The sequence below is a fragment of the Rattus rattus genome, chromosome 2 (genome assembly GCF_011064425.1).
Source record: "Rattus rattus isolate New Zealand chromosome 2, Rrattus_CSIRO_v1, whole genome shotgun sequence".
NCBI classification, from domain to species: domain Eukaryota; kingdom Metazoa; phylum Chordata; class Mammalia; order Rodentia; family Muridae; genus Rattus; species Rattus rattus.
This window is the reverse complement of record NC_046155.1, coordinates 90,465,546-90,484,800: the sequence shown is the minus strand read 5'-3', so window position 1 is coordinate 90,484,800 and position 19,255 is coordinate 90,465,546. Positions and strand designations below refer to the sequence as shown.

At 46.5% G+C, this 19,255-nt stretch overlaps 1 protein-coding gene across 1 annotated transcript in view; it reads right to left on the bottom strand.

Annotated features, from left to right (window-relative positions):
* The window catches only part of Irag1 (inositol 1,4,5-triphosphate receptor associated 1), a 113,863-nt gene extending 100,499 nt beyond the window's left edge, over positions 1 to 13,364 (bottom strand). Inside the window, exon 1 of the mRNA XM_032892901.1 lies at positions 12,922 to 13,364. The gene's annotated coding sequence lies outside the window, so the exon portion shown is untranslated. The remainder of the gene's footprint in view (positions 1 to 12,921) is intronic.
* Between the last annotated feature and the right edge of the window lie 5,891 nt (positions 13,365 to 19,255).

Sequence of the window (19,255 nt, the reverse complement as noted above, 5' to 3'; positions counted from 1 at the left end):
CTCCCTCTGTTAAGGCTCTCCTGCTGCTGATGGATACCTGAAAAAACATTCAGTTCAGTAGGAAGGGTAGCTGTGATCTCCACACAGTGTTAGCTTCCTCACAACTCGGCTGGGAAACAAGGCCAGAGAAGTTTCTGGATGTTTGGGTTCTGATCTCTTTTTTCCCCCAAACTCTAGGTTTAGCCAGAACCCAAGCTGCCCATGTGCCTGAATTGGCTTTGTCATTTCCCAAGATGGCAGACTGGAGAAGTTAGCATTGAGTGTTTCCAATGCTGGGTAGCACAGAGAAACAGTCTGGGGAGGAAGGGCATAGACAAGGGCCTGCAGATTCCGAGCATACGACATCAATGCTGGGTGGAGAGCAGACTTTGAGCTCCTTCAGGGCTCCCTAAATGTCTACCATTTAAAGCAGCGGGAAACTAATGTGATTCTGTCTCCAAAAATAGGCCTCAGAGCATCTAAAATTGCCTTCCATCCTTAACCGGGCCAGTCCCTTGGGAATGATGTCGCTATTTCTAAACCATCCCTGTTTTCCCAGCATGACTTTGTCAGACCTTAACTCCCATCCCAGCTGCCCTAGGCTCTCCTGGTTTATCCCCATTCTGCCTGGTCCCTCTCTGCCCTGCATTGGCCAAGTTGCCTCCCAAGTAGGAAATTCTCGAGTTGTACCTTCCACTTGCTGTTACTGAATTGGAGACCTTTAACCTGGCACATGGCTTAGGAGAGCAGGAACACCCACCTGGGAAACTCCTAGCACTTTGGAGGTACAGACAAGAGGAGTTCAAGGCCAGCCTTAACTACATAAGGAGTCCGGGGCCAACCTGAGCTCCATGAGACTCTTAATAAAAATGATAATGATGATGATAGTAATAATAATAATAATAATAATAATAACAATGACAACAAGGAAATAAATTTTTAGAAATGAATGGTCCTTTGGAGAAGTGCTGTGGGTGGCTCTCTTAATTCCTAAGAATGAAGGTTCAAGAGTGAAACCACATTCCCTCAGGGGCTGGACTTCTCTAAGAGATATATTCTGAGAGTTGGAAGATAGCTCTAATTTGCCTTCTGTATACAGATTTTGTGTCTGTTTTGAAGCTCATCTGTGCTGTAGCATTTATCATAACTTTCTATAGTTGACTGATATCCCATCGTATGGCTATCTCATATTTTGTTCATTGATTTATCAGTTTATAGACATGTGGATTATTTCTGCCTTTTAGCTATTGGAAATATATATATATATATATATATATATATATATATATATATATATCACTATACCCACCTTTGTTGGAATACCTATTTTCAGGTGTTAAATGCCTGAAAGTGGAACTTCCAAGCCATGTGACTTAATCTCATTACCTCTCGTCCTCACCAACACAAGTAAGTCTTTGTTTAGATGACGTTGTGAGAAGAGAGGCCAAGGTTCCTTAGTGGAATTTCATCATGATTTCTCTGTCCTTGTGGCTCCTTGAAGGGGAGTTTTAATCTCTTTCTGTTTGGAACCTTTCCAGTGTGCAAGTGATTTCCTGTCTAGTACTGAATATATTTATACAATACTGCCAGGCGGATACTGTTAGGCCTGTCCTATAGATGCAGAAGGGACTTGGCAAGACCACATGTCCATGAAGGTCCTGCCAAGACTAACACTCCAATCCAGCCCTTTCCACACCACCACAGGGCCATCTGTCTCTCTATCCAAGGTCATTTTGAAATAGTTGCCTTTCTGAAATCGGTTCTGAAATTGGACCATCATTGTTTAGATTCAGCCCCTGCTGGGTGATGGTCAGGCCTGGCCAGGCTTCTGTGAGCACTGCCACAAAACTAAATTTTTTTAAATTTTATTCTGCTGTACTGAAGACGCAATCAGGAGCTCTGGACATGCTAGGCAAGTGCTCTGTCGCCAAACTATATCCCTGGCGCATTTTCAGCGTTTTAATTTTAAGTCAGGATCTCACTAAGTTGCCCAGGCTGACCCTAGACTCACAGCCTCTCCAATAGCTAAGGTTACAGCCTTACAGCACCAGGCCTGGATGGCAGCTCATTTCTCCCGGGGCAGATTCTGCCCATTTGCTGGGAAATGTCGTGTGCCTTTCCTGGGTATCCCACCACTGTCTAGAGTCCTAGCTGGGTGGCCTCTTCTCATCTTTCCACCGAGGTGAGCCTAACAACCCACAGTCAGTCAACGCTCTATGGATTCCCTCCTTGGTCTCTCGTTGGTCACAGGAGTGTCTCCTCCATTCTCAAGGAGAAATCAGCTCTTGGACTAAGGAATCCTGGTGACCTCCAAACCAAAGTGATGGAGCCATGCTATCCTGCGTACTAGAGGCTCCCATAGCCACATGGGAACAGGAAGTAACAAAAATAAGACAGGCAAGAGATGACAGGATGCAGTGCCAACCTTCCCTGCTCACAGGAGGCCTGCCCCAGGTCTTGAGAGCCTATGAGAGGATGCCATTTCAAACAGAGATGCTGGGGCTCCATGATGTTTCCAGAATCACAGGCAACGGGATCCTACGGGGACCTCAGAGCCTGTTTTCCCTTTTCTCACCCACCATCTGTCTCCCAGGCATTGGAGATGAGCTGGACTTTGGTGGTGGTTCTGCAAGAGCTGAGGACCCTGTAGGTATTTGGCAATCTACCCCACACCATTCAAGCACGGCACAAACACGCGGCCAGCCATTCCTGAGCATGTCTAAGTGAAGGGAAGGGCTCTGAGAAGAAAGTGCTCACAGTTGGGGATCTTGACACACGATCGGCTTCCGCTCTGCACGGCATCTCTGAGCACTTAGGGCACAAATGCGCAAGGTAAATATCCAGAAAAGTATGACAGAACTTAGCGTCTTCCAGCCTTATTTTGTCAAGCCATTTTTTTTCCTAGGCAAAGCGTCCCCTGTTAAACATAAGTCCGGAGGTGAGAGAGAAGGGTGCCTGTAAGACTAGTCACTTGGGGTTGTAAGTAGATCTGTTTCACCCCTGGGCTGAGGGCTGGCTTCCTGTAGAGATGGCTCCAGAACACTGGTGTCTCAGAAAAAGTAAAAAATAAAAAACAGGAGCAGTGACCCAGAAGATGATTTACAACCCTTTGTCTCACTTGTCCCTGGGGGGTGGCACAGAGGAGGAGAGTGCACAGTTATCCAGGAATGTTAGCATTTACATGAGTTTTGAATACTGGATACACCTTCCTTATTGGCCTGTGTGCCTGTGTACGTGAAGTCCAGAGGTCAGGAGGCATTTTCACCTTGCTTTTTTCTTTGTTTAAGACAAGGTCTCTTGTTGGAACTAACCAAGTAGGTCTAGGTTGGGTATCCAATGAGGCCAAAGGATTTACCTGTCTCCCCTCCTGGTGCTGGTGTTACAAGCATATACCACCACACCTAGCTTTGTGTAGATTCTGGGGATCCAGCTTATATCCCCACGTTTACATAGCAAGAACTTTACTGACTGAGATACCTCCCAAGAGTCCATCCTGGACTTGCTAAGGTTTGAGGGAAACAATGTGTTTCCTGGGATCCAGCCATTTCTCAGTGTGCCAGGGGACAGATTTATAGACTGTGGCCAAGGCCTGGTGAAGGTTCAGAGTGTGAAGTTGTACATGTGTGGCAGCCCTCAGGATTCTGCAGCTGTCCCTCAATTCCAGGCATCACAGTCTCCAGATGTATTCAAGGTAACTGGGTAACGTGGACAGCACTAACTTCCCCATCAGATACAGAGGGACCAGGGCCAAGAACCCACAAAAGCACTAGGATTCCAAAATCAGAAGGAAAAAAAAAAACGGACTTTTAGGTCAAAGAATGTTTCAGTGGATGTGTTTATCTTCCCACCAGCCTAGAAAATAACACTTTAAGTTTGGGTTTATTATTTAGTCTCTTTAGCCGAGGACGACCTTAGACTCCTGAACCTCTTCCTCCACCTCTCAAGTGCTGAGTCCAGATGTGGGCCATCACTCCCCGTTTTATGGGGTGGAACGCAGGGCTCTGTGCATGGTAAGCAAACATTCAACCAACTGAGCCACATTCCTGGCCTGTAAATATTTTCCTGAAGGAGGAAGAGAGCCGCGAAGACAAAAGTTCCTGGGGTCGACAGGATGCCAATGAGGGCCTGCAGACAGAGTTTGGTTATGTCACCTAATCATGGCTACAACTGAACTCTGGGGAATTCCTGAGAAGTCACACAGGTACAGGTTCTATGGTCACCGTCACCAGGCGAATATAGGAGACAGCATCAAAGCGAATGCTGTGTGGGTGGGTGTTGGCTGCAGTCTCTGGGTCTTCCTGAATTCGAAAATTCTCCTCCACTTTGAGAACTCTGAAGGTGTGCCCAAGGCCTGCTGGATTCCTCCCAATTCTGATGTCTACAAGGTCCATCCCTTCCCAGGAACTGACCTCCAGGGTCTATGAGTACTCTCCTGCTCCCAGAGTCAGAAAGCCTAGAACAACGGAACTCATGACATGAGGAAAGGGACCAGGCTATCACAGCTCTGCTAAGGATGAAAACAAGATCATCGGCTCTGATCTGAGAGGCGAATGTCTAAACTGAAGCATGAATCAAGCGTCTTGTTAACAAAATGATGGGAGACAGGCATTTCTCCAACAGTAAATGTTTTCTTAAGCACAGACTGATGCCAGCCCAGCTGTCCCCAGGGGCACTGCAGGGCCTTTCAGAGGGTGAGTCATAACAGCTGGCTCTTAAACACACCTGCAAGGCCCCTCCTTGTCATCCACACAGTGTCTGTCACAATTATTGCCCTGGGATGGCCTTAATCACGCAACTGTCGGGTAGATCCCTAGGCCTTGCAGAATAAACAATTTACGGTGAGGAATCGAGCCTCTGGGAAAAACGAGACAGTCTGCCCATGGGCACAGCATGAGTCAGGCTCAGAAGCAGGGAGCCTTGTGTGTTAGCTCCCTTTCTTCTCAGGACAGGGCACACCAGGAGTGGGTATTGAACAACCTTCACTGTCTTCAAACCTGCGAGGGTCTTCTCATCTAGTCATGCTCTGCCTGCTGTGGACCCATGAAAACCCTGCCACAATACGACCCTCCCTTAGACCCCTCTGGAAACGCACAATGAGCAGACCTTTTTTGTTTATGTTTATTACTATGGATCTAAGTGTTTGTCAGCATGTAAGTAGGTGCACTGTACACATGCAGTGCACATGAAGACCAGAAGAGTGTTGGATACCCTGAAACTGGAGTTACAAATGGTTTTGAGTTGCCATTAGAGTGCAAGGGGGGAAACCCACGCCTTTTCCAAGAGCTGCAAATTCTCTTAACCTCTGAGTCATCTCTCCAACCCCTTGGGCTAATCTTGCTAACTCACCTATACTTCCCTCCTGGCCTGGTCAACTCCCGAGTGTGAATTCCACCCTCCCCTTGCCCTCGCTATTTATGGCTCTTGCTTTCTCTATACAGACAAGGTCTTGCTTTGGAGTTGTCTTGGAAATCACTATGTACCCCCAAGCTGGCCTCAAACTCATAGAGATCTGCCTGCCTCTGCCTCCCAACTGCTGGGATTAGAATTTTTTATCCCCCAATGTGCTGTGTGCACTTAGCAACCAAGGGCGATGTGGCTTGGTGCTAATACCTGTGTGATCCTAGCTCAATTTTCTTAAAAAAGAAGAGAGATAACACTATTAACTACCTCACAGAGAGCAAAAATTTGAAATAATATAAATAATGCACCAAACACTCAACAAGTGTTGGCCTATATCGTATATAGTATTTAGCTGACACTCAACAAAAGCTGGCTATTATAGCAATAATAACAACAAACATGTTGTTGTTGTTGTTGTTCTTGTTCACACACACACACACACACACACACACACACACACACCACTATAGACTTCAGCAAATGGATTCTTCCTCTCTGAACTCTGGGAAGGTGCTTTGTGTGCACAAATGACTTTGGTGCCTTCCAAACTGTAGAAATGCTGGTCTAGGGACAATTGGCCAAGCATCTCTAGGTCTAAGACATGAAATCCTTGAAACCCACCACCTCCCATACCTGTTTTCCTTTGCTGAGCCCAGCAGAACTGGGAAATAGTCTGCCCCCCAAGTCAGGGAAAATCCTAGACGGCCTGTGCTGTATATGTTGGCCATACAGGGCAAGGAACAAGGAAGTAAAGCTGCCGTCCAGTGAGTAAAGGCAAAACTCTCACACGTGATGAATACCATTCTCTGGGTATGCAATGGGGCAGAAAGGCCACTCCACATTAGAAAGGTCACTTCAAGTTAACAAGTCAAAACTTCTTTTGAAGACACTATTGATTTTAGCAGTTTCCCCTTCTTGAGGGAACCTTGCATATAAGGCAGTTGGTCTCAACCTTCCTAATGCTGTGACCCTTTAATACAGTTCCTCATGTTGTGGTAACCACCAACCATAAAATTATTTTGTTGCTACTTCATAACTGTAATTTTTGCTACTGTTATAAATCACAATGTAAAAATCTGATGTGCAAGATATCTGTGTAAATATCTGATATGCAAACCCTATGTTCAACCCCCTGAAGGGGTCAGGACCCACAGGTTGAGAACCATTGATATAACCATAATCACATTCTGTTCCTTAACCTTGACCATTGATTATCACTGCTGATCTCATACTGAATCATTCAAGATCTTTCTTCTGAAAATAAAGAGACTAGGAATCACTGGAGTCTGGGAAGGCTGGGCCTGCATCCTAGAGCAATGGCCCTCATTATATAGTTGGCCCACCCATGAAATACAAGACATGCCAGGTCTATGGATCAGGTGCATGCAGGAAACCCCGCCATTTGGGCGATTAGGCAAGAGAATCATGAAGGCCAGCCTGGGCTACATAACAAGATCTTGTCTCCAAAATAAGCAAAACAAGCAAACAAGCAAACAAACAAAAACACAGGATAGCCCAACAGAACATAGGGGAAAAAACTTTGGAAACTGTTTTCTATTTTTATTTTTAAAATAGAAACAAATGAACTTCCTTAATATTTCATAACTATTTCCCAGTGGTGGTATCATGTGTCATAGTTATCATGAAAGGTCACAGTCATGACTGCCACAATGTCTAACTTGGTGACAATTGTTCTTCATTGTCAACTTGACTGGGTTCAGAAACACCTAGGCCATTGGTGAGGCACACCCCTGGGTATGTCTGTGAGGGCATTTCCAGAGAGAAGACCCACTCCAAATATGGGCAGTACCTGTGGACTGAGCTCTAGACTAAACACAAGGGAGAAGGGAGAAAGCCAACTGAATACCAGATTCTTCCTCCTGTGCTTCCTGATCTGCCCAGTGAGCAAGCAGCTCACCCTGCCACAGTCTCAGCTGCCCCTGTGACCATGCTCTCCAACCTGATGGATTACATCCTCAAACTGAGGATCTGAACTCAAATCCTCACACTTGAACCGCAAGCGCTTTACCTGAGCCCTTTCCTCAGGACTAATCATGATGGTTTAAAAGAGGGCTTTACATGTGCAATGGTTCCGATAAATACCCCATGATAAATATCCCATTTCCTCTTCATAATGACCCTTTGAGCAGCCCTACTGATAAAATTATAGGATGGAGAAGAGAAAGGTCAGGCCTTTTGCCTAAGGGCACAAGGCAACCTGTGGAGCTGGGCTTTGATCTCATTGTGCTTGGTACTTTTGACTGCCTCCGCTGAGCCTCTGGAAACTTCTACTGTTTAGTGTGTCAGCAAGTGGCTACGGCCTGTGTGTCCCTACACAAGGGAGGCCACTCTAGGAACTCCATCCTCCCCCCACCAACACACACGGTAGGCTGTGAGCAGTGTGCATGCTTATTCCTCACAGGGATGAGCTCCTGCCACACTACCAGTACTGTTACCCATTGTTCCACAAGCTATAGGCTAACTAGGCCTGTGCACATGACCCTGATCAGTTTTGCTTGTGTATTCATCTATTTACTTCATATGCTTTCATTTATGAGCCGTGAACCAAGGTTGAAATCTAGGCTCTACCATTTACTAAATTCGTGTTATTGGGCACGTTCCTTGCCCTTCCCTCTCTGTGCCTCATCTGTATGCTGAAGACAAAAGTGACAGCTGCCTGGAGGGGTTGCCATGATAGCTTCATGAGCCACCTCTGTGAAGCGCAGGCCACCACCCAGCACACAGCTGGATGTTCAATGCCAGCAACCACCGTTGCACGTATTTAAAAGGGAAATCTAAGTTCTATCTAAAGTGACAAAAGTCAGCACCAGTTAGCACAGAGAACTATAAACACAATCAAAACAAATTATTATATTCCAACTATTGCTCGCCAAAGATTCTGCACCAAGACCTGCTTTCGTTTTACCAAGAAGAGAGACGAGGAAGTGTAAGAAAGCTCTTAAAGTCACACTGGGCTTCCCAATCTGCCCAGGCCTGTCCTAGTTTTAGCAATTCTCATTCCCAGACGTTGGTCTTCAAATACAGAATTCCTCCTTGGGTACAAATGACAGAGAGGACGTAGAAATAGATCTGTGTGATTCCCTGTATGTAAAGCTGGCCAGTGGCCCACTGACAGACATCAGGCCACACAGTACATATCCACCTCTAAGAACTACACATGCTGCAAACGTGGAACAGCCACCATGTCATGTGTGTCCCTCAGATAATCCTCGAGGGAAGCCCACACTGCAAACACCACTAACAGGAAGGCCAATTAACAGGACTAACAGGAACGTCCACAGCTAACATGACTCCGCGTGGTGAATCCACTGCAAAACCATTATGCTTGAAGAATCATTAACATCGCACAGACAGAAGACCACAGTGGGATGTACAACAAAAAAAATTAGACTTACAAGGCCCATTCAAGGTCTTAGCTTTATAAAAATATAGAACAATATAAAGACTCTACAGGGATGGACTGTAGCTCAATTGCTAGGCTGCTTGCCTAGTGTTCAAGTTTGTTCTCTGTTGCTGAGGTAAAACCATGAACAAAAGCAACATGGAGAGAGAGAAGCCAAGGTGGGAACTCAAGGCAAGCTCTCCATGCAGAACCCACAGAAGAATATTGCTTACCAGCTTGCTTCCCGTGGCTTGTTCAGCTTCCTTTCTTATATAGCCTGGGCCCTTCCACATCAATCATCCATTAAGAAAATGCTCCCACAGGCATGGCCATGGGCCAATCTGGTAGGAACACTTTCTTAGTTGAGGTTCCTTCCTCCCAGGTAGTCTTAGGTTTGTGTCAACTTGACAAAAATAACTATGACACCCAGAACACACTGAGCCCTAAGCTTGATAAGCCGCAGCACATGTACTAAGAGTAGTGGGTACAGAGGCACAAGGTCAGAAGTTCAAGGCCATCTTCAGCTACTTGTTGAGTTTGAGACCAGTCTGAACTACCTAAGACCTCGTCTCAGAAGAAAAAAAATGGCGGAGAGGAGAAGGACAGAGAGGAGCGTATAGATGTCTCTCTCAAAACATGGCCAATCTCACATGATCTCAAGCTAAGCAGAATCTGGCCTGGTCAGTATTTACATGATAAAGGTATAAGTAATAAATCTACCATAATACTAGCAATACCTATCTCTGAATGATGAAATTCTGAAGTGGTTCTTCTCTTTATAATTACTTCTGAGTTTATTTTTTTATATTCATTTCTATATTTCCCCAATAAAGTTTAGTAGGAGCAAAGACTACTTTTACTACTGGAAAATAACTGAATAAAAATTGTAAATAAAGGAAAATAATAAGTAACCAGTGCTGATTAAGACCAGTTCCTTTTGTAGTAACAGCTATAATTATGTTATTTAATCATGTTGTTATTGAAAAGACATTTGGTTGAGTTTAGCATTGTCTTGACAGTTTCATACATAATGCATTGTCACCAAATTCACCCTCAGTACTCTCTCTTGTTCCCACCCCTAATTCCTGCTCCCCCTCTCCTCCATTAGTCTTTGTCTTCTGTACCTTTTTAATTGTTTATTTTTTGACTCACTGAGTCTCTGTGAGCATGGGTAAGGGGTTACTTCCTAAAGTATAAGCACCTTAATGGCTACACCAATGAAGAAATGACACCAGGTTACCATTAACTGTCAATAGCTCCTCAGGGAGGGGTGGGGCTTCGTGAACCCCTTCCTAATCCATGATGGAATGTAGAAGGGTCCAATCTTGTGCCCAAGTGCAGTCTTAGCACACCTTTTTGCATCTGTCACTGGCTGGATAAGCTTTCCTGCTACTTGCTTTCTATCTCCCCTAGAGAAGTCCCTGGCAGGGAAGGCAAGATTTGCTCAAGGTCACAGCCCAAGGTCACAGGCAGGAGTTTGCTCTCCTCAGGTGCCAGGTCCAAAGGTCCATCATGTGAGACTGACCTAGGCTGGTAGGATGGCTCTTCTTCTTGATTTCTCCTCTCTTCTTGAGTCCTCCTTTGGACAGCAGTACTCGATAACTACTCCTGAGACTTGAGTTACTAGCTACAGGTAGGATGACATCTACTGCAGAAGTTGTCCTGTCCTGGAGAGAGCCAGCCTGCACTGGCACTCAGTAGGAGCAGCAGCTGTGTGTCTCTAAGGTACAGCATCCTGAGTTGTAGATAATTATTGACTTGAAGAGCATGTGGGGACGAGGTCTGAGCACACAGGGGCAACTCAGTTAACTTCCTTTTCTCCGCTTTTCCTGTGCACTTACTATCCCAGACCTCAGTGCTCCATCTCCCTCCCTGCTCTGAATCAGCTCCCCAAGGTGCAAGGGCAGTTACTATCTCTCTACCTGGACCCTGGGCATTAAACAAACTGTCAACCCACACTGAAGATGACTGTCCAGCCCAGTGACCCTGTCAAGGCTACTCGGTTGAAAAAGCAAGAAGAGCTATATAGTCAGCACCTCCCCATGCAGCATCCTTTAAGCCAGACAACAAGATTCTGGCCAGCAGAAGCAAATGCTCAATAAACCTGAGTCCTTTTAACCAAGACAAAGCTTAGAAGTGTTGCACCTGTTCATTCATCCAAAAATGATTGACTCTGAACACAGTAGGCTCCTGGCATCATTTGGGGTATGGGACACACAGTGTGGACTCCTTTTACAGACTTCAGCCTTCTGGCTGAAGCCCATTCATTGTGTAAACAATCCAGTTTCTTCCCCTGACTCCCAGAATGCCTTATCCCTAACTAAGAGCCCCAGGGGCTACTGGGAACGGGAATCATTGACTCTTAATCTACCTAAGATGCTGGGTGTGGTGCTAAACACCTTCTAGCCCAAGTGCCCCACCTGTAAAGCTGAGGGACCCCTATGCTGTAGAGTCATGTGACACTTCATGTGAAAGCTCCAGATATAGCATGAGGAGTGTCTGTGCTCTTACCACCATCCTCTCAGAAACAGGGCCCAGCAGAGGTGAAGAGGGCATGGGTGTGTGGGGGATGGGGAGTGTCAAGAGCAGTACCCCTGGAGACGGCCAACTGGGATCTAATCAGCTGTACAACTTCTCTGTGGCTCAGAAAATACATCGATGGGCAATGTCTTGTTCATGTTGTGGCAATTTGCAGTTTTCCTTCCAAAAGAGTCATAAAGGGTGCGTGGAAATGACTGGCCACCACAGATATAGAAAGAGACATGGGCTTGAACACAAACAGCCATCTCCAACACACACGCACACACATATGCACACACGCATGCATGCACCTGAAATATGAACCAAATATAACAGTGACAACTGCTTTATCACTTAGCTGAAAACCAGAGGCCACTACTGGAGGTGCTCACAGTTGTCAGGTGGGGACCCGCATAGACATACTTTCCAATCCTAGCTCTGGCCCTTCTTGTGTGACGTAGGTGAGTCGTTGAAATGAGGAGTGATGGCACGTGCCCCAATAGCTAGAGTGGGTCACCTCTTGTTGGGGGAGAGGCCCTTCCTCCCAGAGCCTGCCTCACTTGTACTCCAGCCTGCCAACCCTAGCAGCTCTCTCTCCCTCCATGCAGAATACAGCTCAGCCAAGTTCAGGGTTGCCTTGCTTTCTCTGCCACCCGAGGGCTGCCTGAAGAGTGTTAAGAGCAGCAGCTGTCACTTGTGGAGGAAGGAGCGCCAGCCAGGGGTCCCGGGGCCATGCTGCTGTTTATGCAGACTGTGAGGCCTCTCCAGCTTTTACAACTGTTTACTGCACAGGAGGCGGCCTGCAGCTGGGCTTCTCCTGAGCCTTGCTCTGCTCCCTTCTGTTTGAGAAAACCTGCCTGAGTGCCACTCACTCTGGGAATAGCCTCCAATGACCTCTGGAGAGGTACAGGGTAGGACACAGGCTCAGACACACACACACACACACACACACACACACACACACACACACAGAGAGAGAGAGAGAGACAGAGAGACAGAGACAGAGAGACAGAGAGACAGAGAGACAGAGAGACAGAGAGACAGAGAGAGACAGAGACAGAGACACAGAGAGACACAGAGAAACAGAGAGACAGAGACAGAACTGTGACAGGGCACACGATGTGGTGGGCCAGGGGATAGATACAAAAAGAGAGATGAGGACAGAGATAGAAACAGGGACTGTGTCCAGAGCCCAGGTCAGGAAGGTCAAGCATGGAAATGGACAAGAGTCAATGATGAAGATGGCCGGACAAACAGGGGTTCGCACACACAAGACTTGAGAAGGAAGGAAGGAAGGAGAGACCCAGGAAGCCCCAGGGAAGAAAGGCCGCCCTGCCTGTCTTGCACAGCTCTGGCATTTCTCTACTGCTCTACTGTCTCAAAGGATCCTGCAGGAAAGTCAGGAGTAAGGGGCTTAGTGAGCAGTCACATCTTTACCCAAAACTGTGCATGCTTTCCAACAGCAAGTAGAAGGGGCAGGATTTAGTGAGGATCGAGCGTTTCGTTTCTTATTTAAAACTTAAGACAGCAACAATAAAAAGCCTCGGCTAAAATATCACCCAACTAGGCCACCTCCCCTGCAACTTAAAGTTAAGTGCCCCCATCCCAGTGCCCTGTACCTTTAAGGAGGAGAGGCGCCTCTCTGCTTCCCTCGGGCTGAAGAGGCAGGTTATTCTAGGCAATAGCGATGACTTACCTAAAACTGAGTTATTCCTCTTTCCTCCCCGGCCAGCCTCTCTTCACTCTGGGGAGCTTTTACCATTTAAGGTCAATGTTACATCTGGCTCCAGAGCTCCAAGCTGCAAAGCTCTGGCTGCAGAGCCCTGCTGCCTGCCTCCTCCTCAGAGAGGGGCTGGATGAGGGGCTGGGACTGGGAACCAGTGTTCCACCAGGGCCCACTGCAGCCTGCCTCTGGGCTAAAAGCAGGAGATGCCTTCCAGCCAGCCTCAGGGTTCAAGGAAAGTTGGGCCTGAATAGTAGCCCCTAACCCTGGGCTTTTGCAGGCGCACCCCCATAGCTGATGAGTGCCTTGGGGGGCAGTTGAAGATGCTGGACTCTGTCTTTGCCAGAGGGGGAGGAAGGGGACATCTGCAGACTAGCCTCCCACCCCTGAGTGTCCAGCAAGCGTGTGAGCCCAGATAAGATCCTGGCTCTCTGCCAGGAGAAGCTGGGAATGTTTTCTGTCCCAGGGATTTGGAGGCGGAGGCTGCTCCCATCTTAAACCCTCGGGATTGCCAGAGAGAACAGGGCATGATGGAGGGGATCAACTAAGTCCAGGTCTGGCAGCAGCCCCAGGGGTCAGTCCCACTTCCTCCGCTTAACAGTCTCAGAGCCATAACATGGCAAGCCTCAGTCTATTCATCTCTGCAGTGGGACAATAGTGAAAAATCAGGACACTGTGATCAGGGTCTCATTGGTACTGGAAAGGCAAAGAAGAGTGTCCAGCCCTGAATAACTTCAAGGCAGGTGAGGAAGGCTGGAAGTCCACACCCTGTCCTCACCGTCCTCAGATACAGTGCCCAAGGCTGTCAACCCTAACACAACCACATGGGGTCCCCACAGCCCCTTCTGCAGTTAGACACACCAACAGGGAAGCCCTTGGGAGGGGTGGCTAGACAACCAGATACTCAAATTAAAATCTCAAATGAAATACAATTATTTCCATATAAGGACGCCCCCAAATACATTCTTGTGCCACAAGATTGTATGTTACTCATTTGAAGTTCAAATGAAACTGGGCATTTTTACTTGCTAAACCTGAGAACTCCACAGTGGCCATCACTTGTTAGTCCTGTGTGCATGTGAGTGTATACACACACTTGCATGCGTGTAAACCTCTGAGTAAACACCCATTGTTATTCCTAGCAGTGCATTGGATACGTTTCCAGAAAACAAGTATCTCACAAGTGTCGTATCAAACAGAAACATTGCATCTTTCTTTAAAAAAAAAAAAAAGAAATCGAGGCTCAAAGAAATAGAACCCTTCAGATGCTCTGCAACTTGAGTGCCGGGCCTAGGTGAGCTGAGGTGGTTCCATCTACAACTTCTTCCTCCTTGCCATCTACCACCCCTCCACCATGGCTCTAAACCCAGGGGTCACGGATGGCCTTGGTAAGTCTCTGAGCCAGCACTTGGTTCATGTTTCTCTTGGTAGAGGCCCAAAGCTTTCACTAGACTCGCAAAGCAGTCACCAAGTGACTTTTTAAAACTCACTTCAATTACAAGCATTTTACAAAACATTGCTTGGTGACGGCAAAGTGGAACAAAGTCTATAGAGGACACATGAGCACTGACGAGGTTATAAGGCTCGTGCCCTTCGACCCAGTTCTACTTCTAGGAATTTATTTCACAAACAACTCCCACACTTGGGAAATGACTGATGAACATGATTACTCATTGCAGCAATGTTTATAAAAGCAAGGGGATTAGGAATGACATAAATGTCCGCTACTTGGGGGCCATAAAAGAAGATGGGTGCAGCCATAACACAGGAGGAGGGAGCTCTTGCTGTAGTGATGGGAAAACCGCTAAGGCAGTGGTTCTCATTCCATGGGTCGTGGCCCCACTGGGTTTGCATATCAGACATCCTATATATCGTAGATTTACATTACCATTCATAACAGTAGCAAAATTACAGTTATGAAGTAGCAATGAAATGATTTCATGGTTGTGGGTCACTTCAGCATGTGGGACCGTATTGAAGGGTCACAGCTTTAGGAAGGTTGAGAACCACTGCTCTAAGATGCATTAGTACATGGGGAGATATCTAAGAGAGCAGCTTCTGCCACATGGGTGGGGAAAGTGTATACATACATACAAAGACACTTATGTCCATTCACGTATACTCACACTCACATGTGTGTGTGTGTGTGTGTGTGTGTGTGTGTGCATACAAAAGCTGTCACACAAGCCAGTAAGAGTAGAACCTTATCCATGGGAAAGGAATGTGGGGCTAGTGGGATGGGCCAAGGGGTAAAGGTGCCTGCTAGCAAGGCTGGCCACTTAAATTCAATTCCCAGGACCTCGATGGAGAACTGACTCCAACAAGCTGACCTCTGACCTCTTCATGCCCACCAGGACATGCACATGCCCACATATGTGCACACACACAAAATAAAAGTGAAATAAAATAAAGACTAACCACTCTATCCACTGTATCTTGGTTGTGCATTTAAAGTCTTGGGCCACGGGAATTAAGTCAGGTGCACACATTCAATAATCGCAGTAATAATACGGAATAATGCAAAAGGCATTGCTCTGGGCAGAGATTTCATTAGTTTGTCTCCCAGCACCACCTCCTCCATGTCAGGGATGCTGGTTATTTGGGTGTGCGTGTGTTTTAATTTTTATTTTGGAATAATTGCAGGCACACCGGAAGTTATAAAAACAGTAGAGAGCCCCAAATCTTCCATCAGTTTCTCTCAGTGGTGGCGCTTATGTCACGGTTCTGTATTTTGGGATGGGAAAATTGACATTGAGAAGTTACTGTTAAGTAGATGCTCTTATTCTGTGGTTATTACTAAAACGCACTCTTCATTCATGCACTCAATATTCACTGATACAAAGGGGCTGCAGAGAGGCTTATGAACTCGCACTGCTATGACAGAGGACTCCAATGCAGGTCCCTGCACACTCACGGCAGACTGTAACTCCAGCTCCAGGGGATCCGACAGCTCCTCTGATCCTCCGAGGGCCCCTGCACCCACATGCACAGACACATACAAATGCACATGATTAAAATAGCAATTAAAGCCCAGCAGTGGTGGCACAGATCTTTAATTCCAGCAGGGGCAGGTGGACCTCTGTGACTTCCAGGACAGCCAGGGTTGTTATATAGAGAAACCCTGTCTCCAAGAGCAACACCAACAAAAGTTTAAGAAGTGTTGACTGAATACCTTTGGTCACCTGACCCAGGACTGGCTAATAGAATTCGATAAGGACACCTGTTGTCTATCTGTGCCCTCTCCGTGACCCCTAAATCATGTGACAGTGGCGTCACTGAGGTCTAGGATCCAGCAATGCCCACGGAGTGCTGACCACAGCTCTAAAAAAGGAGCTGTGTCCCTTGCTGTCCTGGTCACGGAGCCTCACAGCTTGCCCGAAAGCTGACTTTTAATCCTTAAAAGAACATAAGCAATTACTCTGGCTATATTTATCCATGTTCCTGGAGCCACACAGGGATTTGGCCTCACTCTACCAAAATCTCCAGCTCATCACTCATCCCATCAGCGACCATCATGTGTCCTCAGCACAGAAGCAATGGGCCAATAGAGGCATACTAGCCCACAGCTCAGGGAAGCACTCGACTGGCCATCTGACCTCTGGCCAGGGAAGAAGTTTTGGGGCCCAGGAAAACAAAAGCTCATCCTGGGACAGAGGGACGCCAAGGGAGGAGACATGGCTTCCTGCCAAGCCCTGGGGTTGATTGCTGGACAGCTTCTCTGGGAGCTTGGCTTCCCTTCCCTGTTAACTTAGGGACTCCCAGAAGGCTCAGCACTTAGCAGGCCCTGAGTGAGGGACAATGAGAGGCCAGCTCAGTAGACATGGCAACCGACAGGTGTCATTCAGCTCTGGATCACAGGCACTGTGCCAGACACTTTGCATACATGTTCTAATACTGCTACCATTGCCCAGTGCACATGTTATGGAGCTTCCCACCCCTGCATCCTAGACGAAAAATCTACCGTAGAGAGCTGAGGGACCTTGCCACCATCTGCAGTGTGCAAACTCTGGTCTCTGTGATTCTAGTGTCCCCAAGTGACCAACCACAGACTGCAAACGCAAGATCCCAAACTGTCTCCCCGCCTCCCCCCCCCACCACTCCCCAAAGATAAGAAAGAGCATCCCTTTCCTCCTAACATCCCAATAAAACACTAGCACGGCTCCTTTAAAAGGAACGTACAATTAGGCTGGAAGTGGAACCCACCCTAACCCCAGTGCTTGGGAGGCCAAGAAGGGAGCATGGTGAGTTCCAGGCAGCCTGAGCTTTGTAGAAAGATGCTGCCTCAAAAAAAATAAGTAAATAGAAAGAGAAAATAAGGTAAAAGAGAGGGAAAGATGATAATAAGTCTTAGCCACAAAGGGACTGGGAGGGAGGGGACATGAATTGACATTTCTGGAGGCTTACAAGACGATAACAGTGGAGGAACGGTTGGTGCCTTACAGATCAGGGGACAGAGGCTGAGCTGCACACGGCATAAAGAGAAGGAGGTCTACAGCCAAGGAGTCACTCATACCTGCTCTGAGACTCCTGAGAGGTTCAGGTGTGACAAGGATAGGGATGAGATGACTGGAAAAGAGGTGACAGAGAGTTCGGCACGGAAGTGTGAGAAAGGAATGGACCCAGGTAACCTTTGCACAAGACTTAGATGAGTGGTCTTAGTCTAATGTCAGAGAGAACTGTGGGCTAGCTATTGAATATGCTTCTCTTTCATAGACTTTTGAGTTTATAATTCAGAAAATATTTTCCATACATGTTAGCACAAACCAAATTAGCAAGCACAGTGTGGCTAATAAGAACCAAGGTTTTTGCTGTGAACTATGGAGAGAGAACAGAATAAATTGTGTACTGTCCTAAAGTGAGTGAGAGAAACAGAGAGAGGATACCTGGTAGATAAATACATAAACAGATATGCAGATGTAAATGTATATAGGTGCCCCTTGACTTATGATGGAGTCCCATCCCAACACACTCATTGTAACCTAAAAATAATGTTAGTTGGAAATTCATTTAATATGCACAACCCACCCAACATCATCACTGCGACCTAGACTGTTCCAAGCACTCTGCTCAGAATACGCACTCATTAACAAGTAGCCTGTTTTATAAGAAATGTGAGATAATTTATTGACCACCTGTATCTCAAACTAGCAATGGTTCAGTAGAGAATCTAAGCTGTTTCCAGTGTGCTTGTATGGTGAGTAGGATCTGCCATTCACTGCCACCACCCAGCATATAAAAGAGTAAAAGAGTATAATAATGCATATTTCTAGGAATTTTTTAATTCAAAATTTTATTTCTAGTGAACAACTTGTAATACTGAAAAATCATTGAGCTGAACCATCATAATCCAGGCACTGTCTATATATATATATATATATATATATATATATATATATCCTCATATCATACGTGTATGTGTGTGTGTGTGTGTGTGTGTGTGTGTGTGTGTGTGTGTGTGTGTGTAAACCTTCACCTATTTTCTAGCTCTGGCCACTAAGAAGAACTTCAATAAGGATGCTCCAAGAACAACCAGCATGTTTTACACTCAATTTTTTGTTCATCAATACCATTCTCCAATAAAGAGGAACCATTCCCTCTCTTTCTCTTTTTTCTTTCTTGATTTCTTTCAATCTATCTTTTTTCTTTCTCTTCCTTCCTTCCTTCCTTCCATCCATCCCTTTCTCTTGTGTGTATATGTTGTACACATGTGACGAGGGGCATGTATGTACATGTACACACGTGCAGGGTAGAGGTTGAGGACAAGTGTCTTCCTTTGTCACTGTCTACCTTACTCATTGAGACAGTCTCCTACTGAACATAGATCAGCGATTTGGCTACACTGGCTGCTGGCAAGCCCCAGGGATACTCCTGTCTCTGCCTCACCATGTAGGATGTAGGCTCCAATTGGCCACATATGAGACAATATGAGTGTGCTGGCTAGTGTGGTGTCATCGCTGCATAAGCTGGAGTCATTTGAGAAGACAGAAACTCAATTGAGAAAGAGCCCCCACCAGACTGGCCTGTAGACAAGCTGGTGGTGCATTTTCTTGTTTGTTTATTTGCTTTGTTTTCCTTGTTGTTGTCTTTATTCTTTACATATGTTACACCCTAACTGTAGTTTCCTCTACTTCCACACCTCCAAGTCCACCCCCCTCCCCTAGATCCATTCCTCCTCCACCCCTCCCCCAGCAGGCCTCCCAGGGGATGTCAATAAGACCAGGCACAGACCC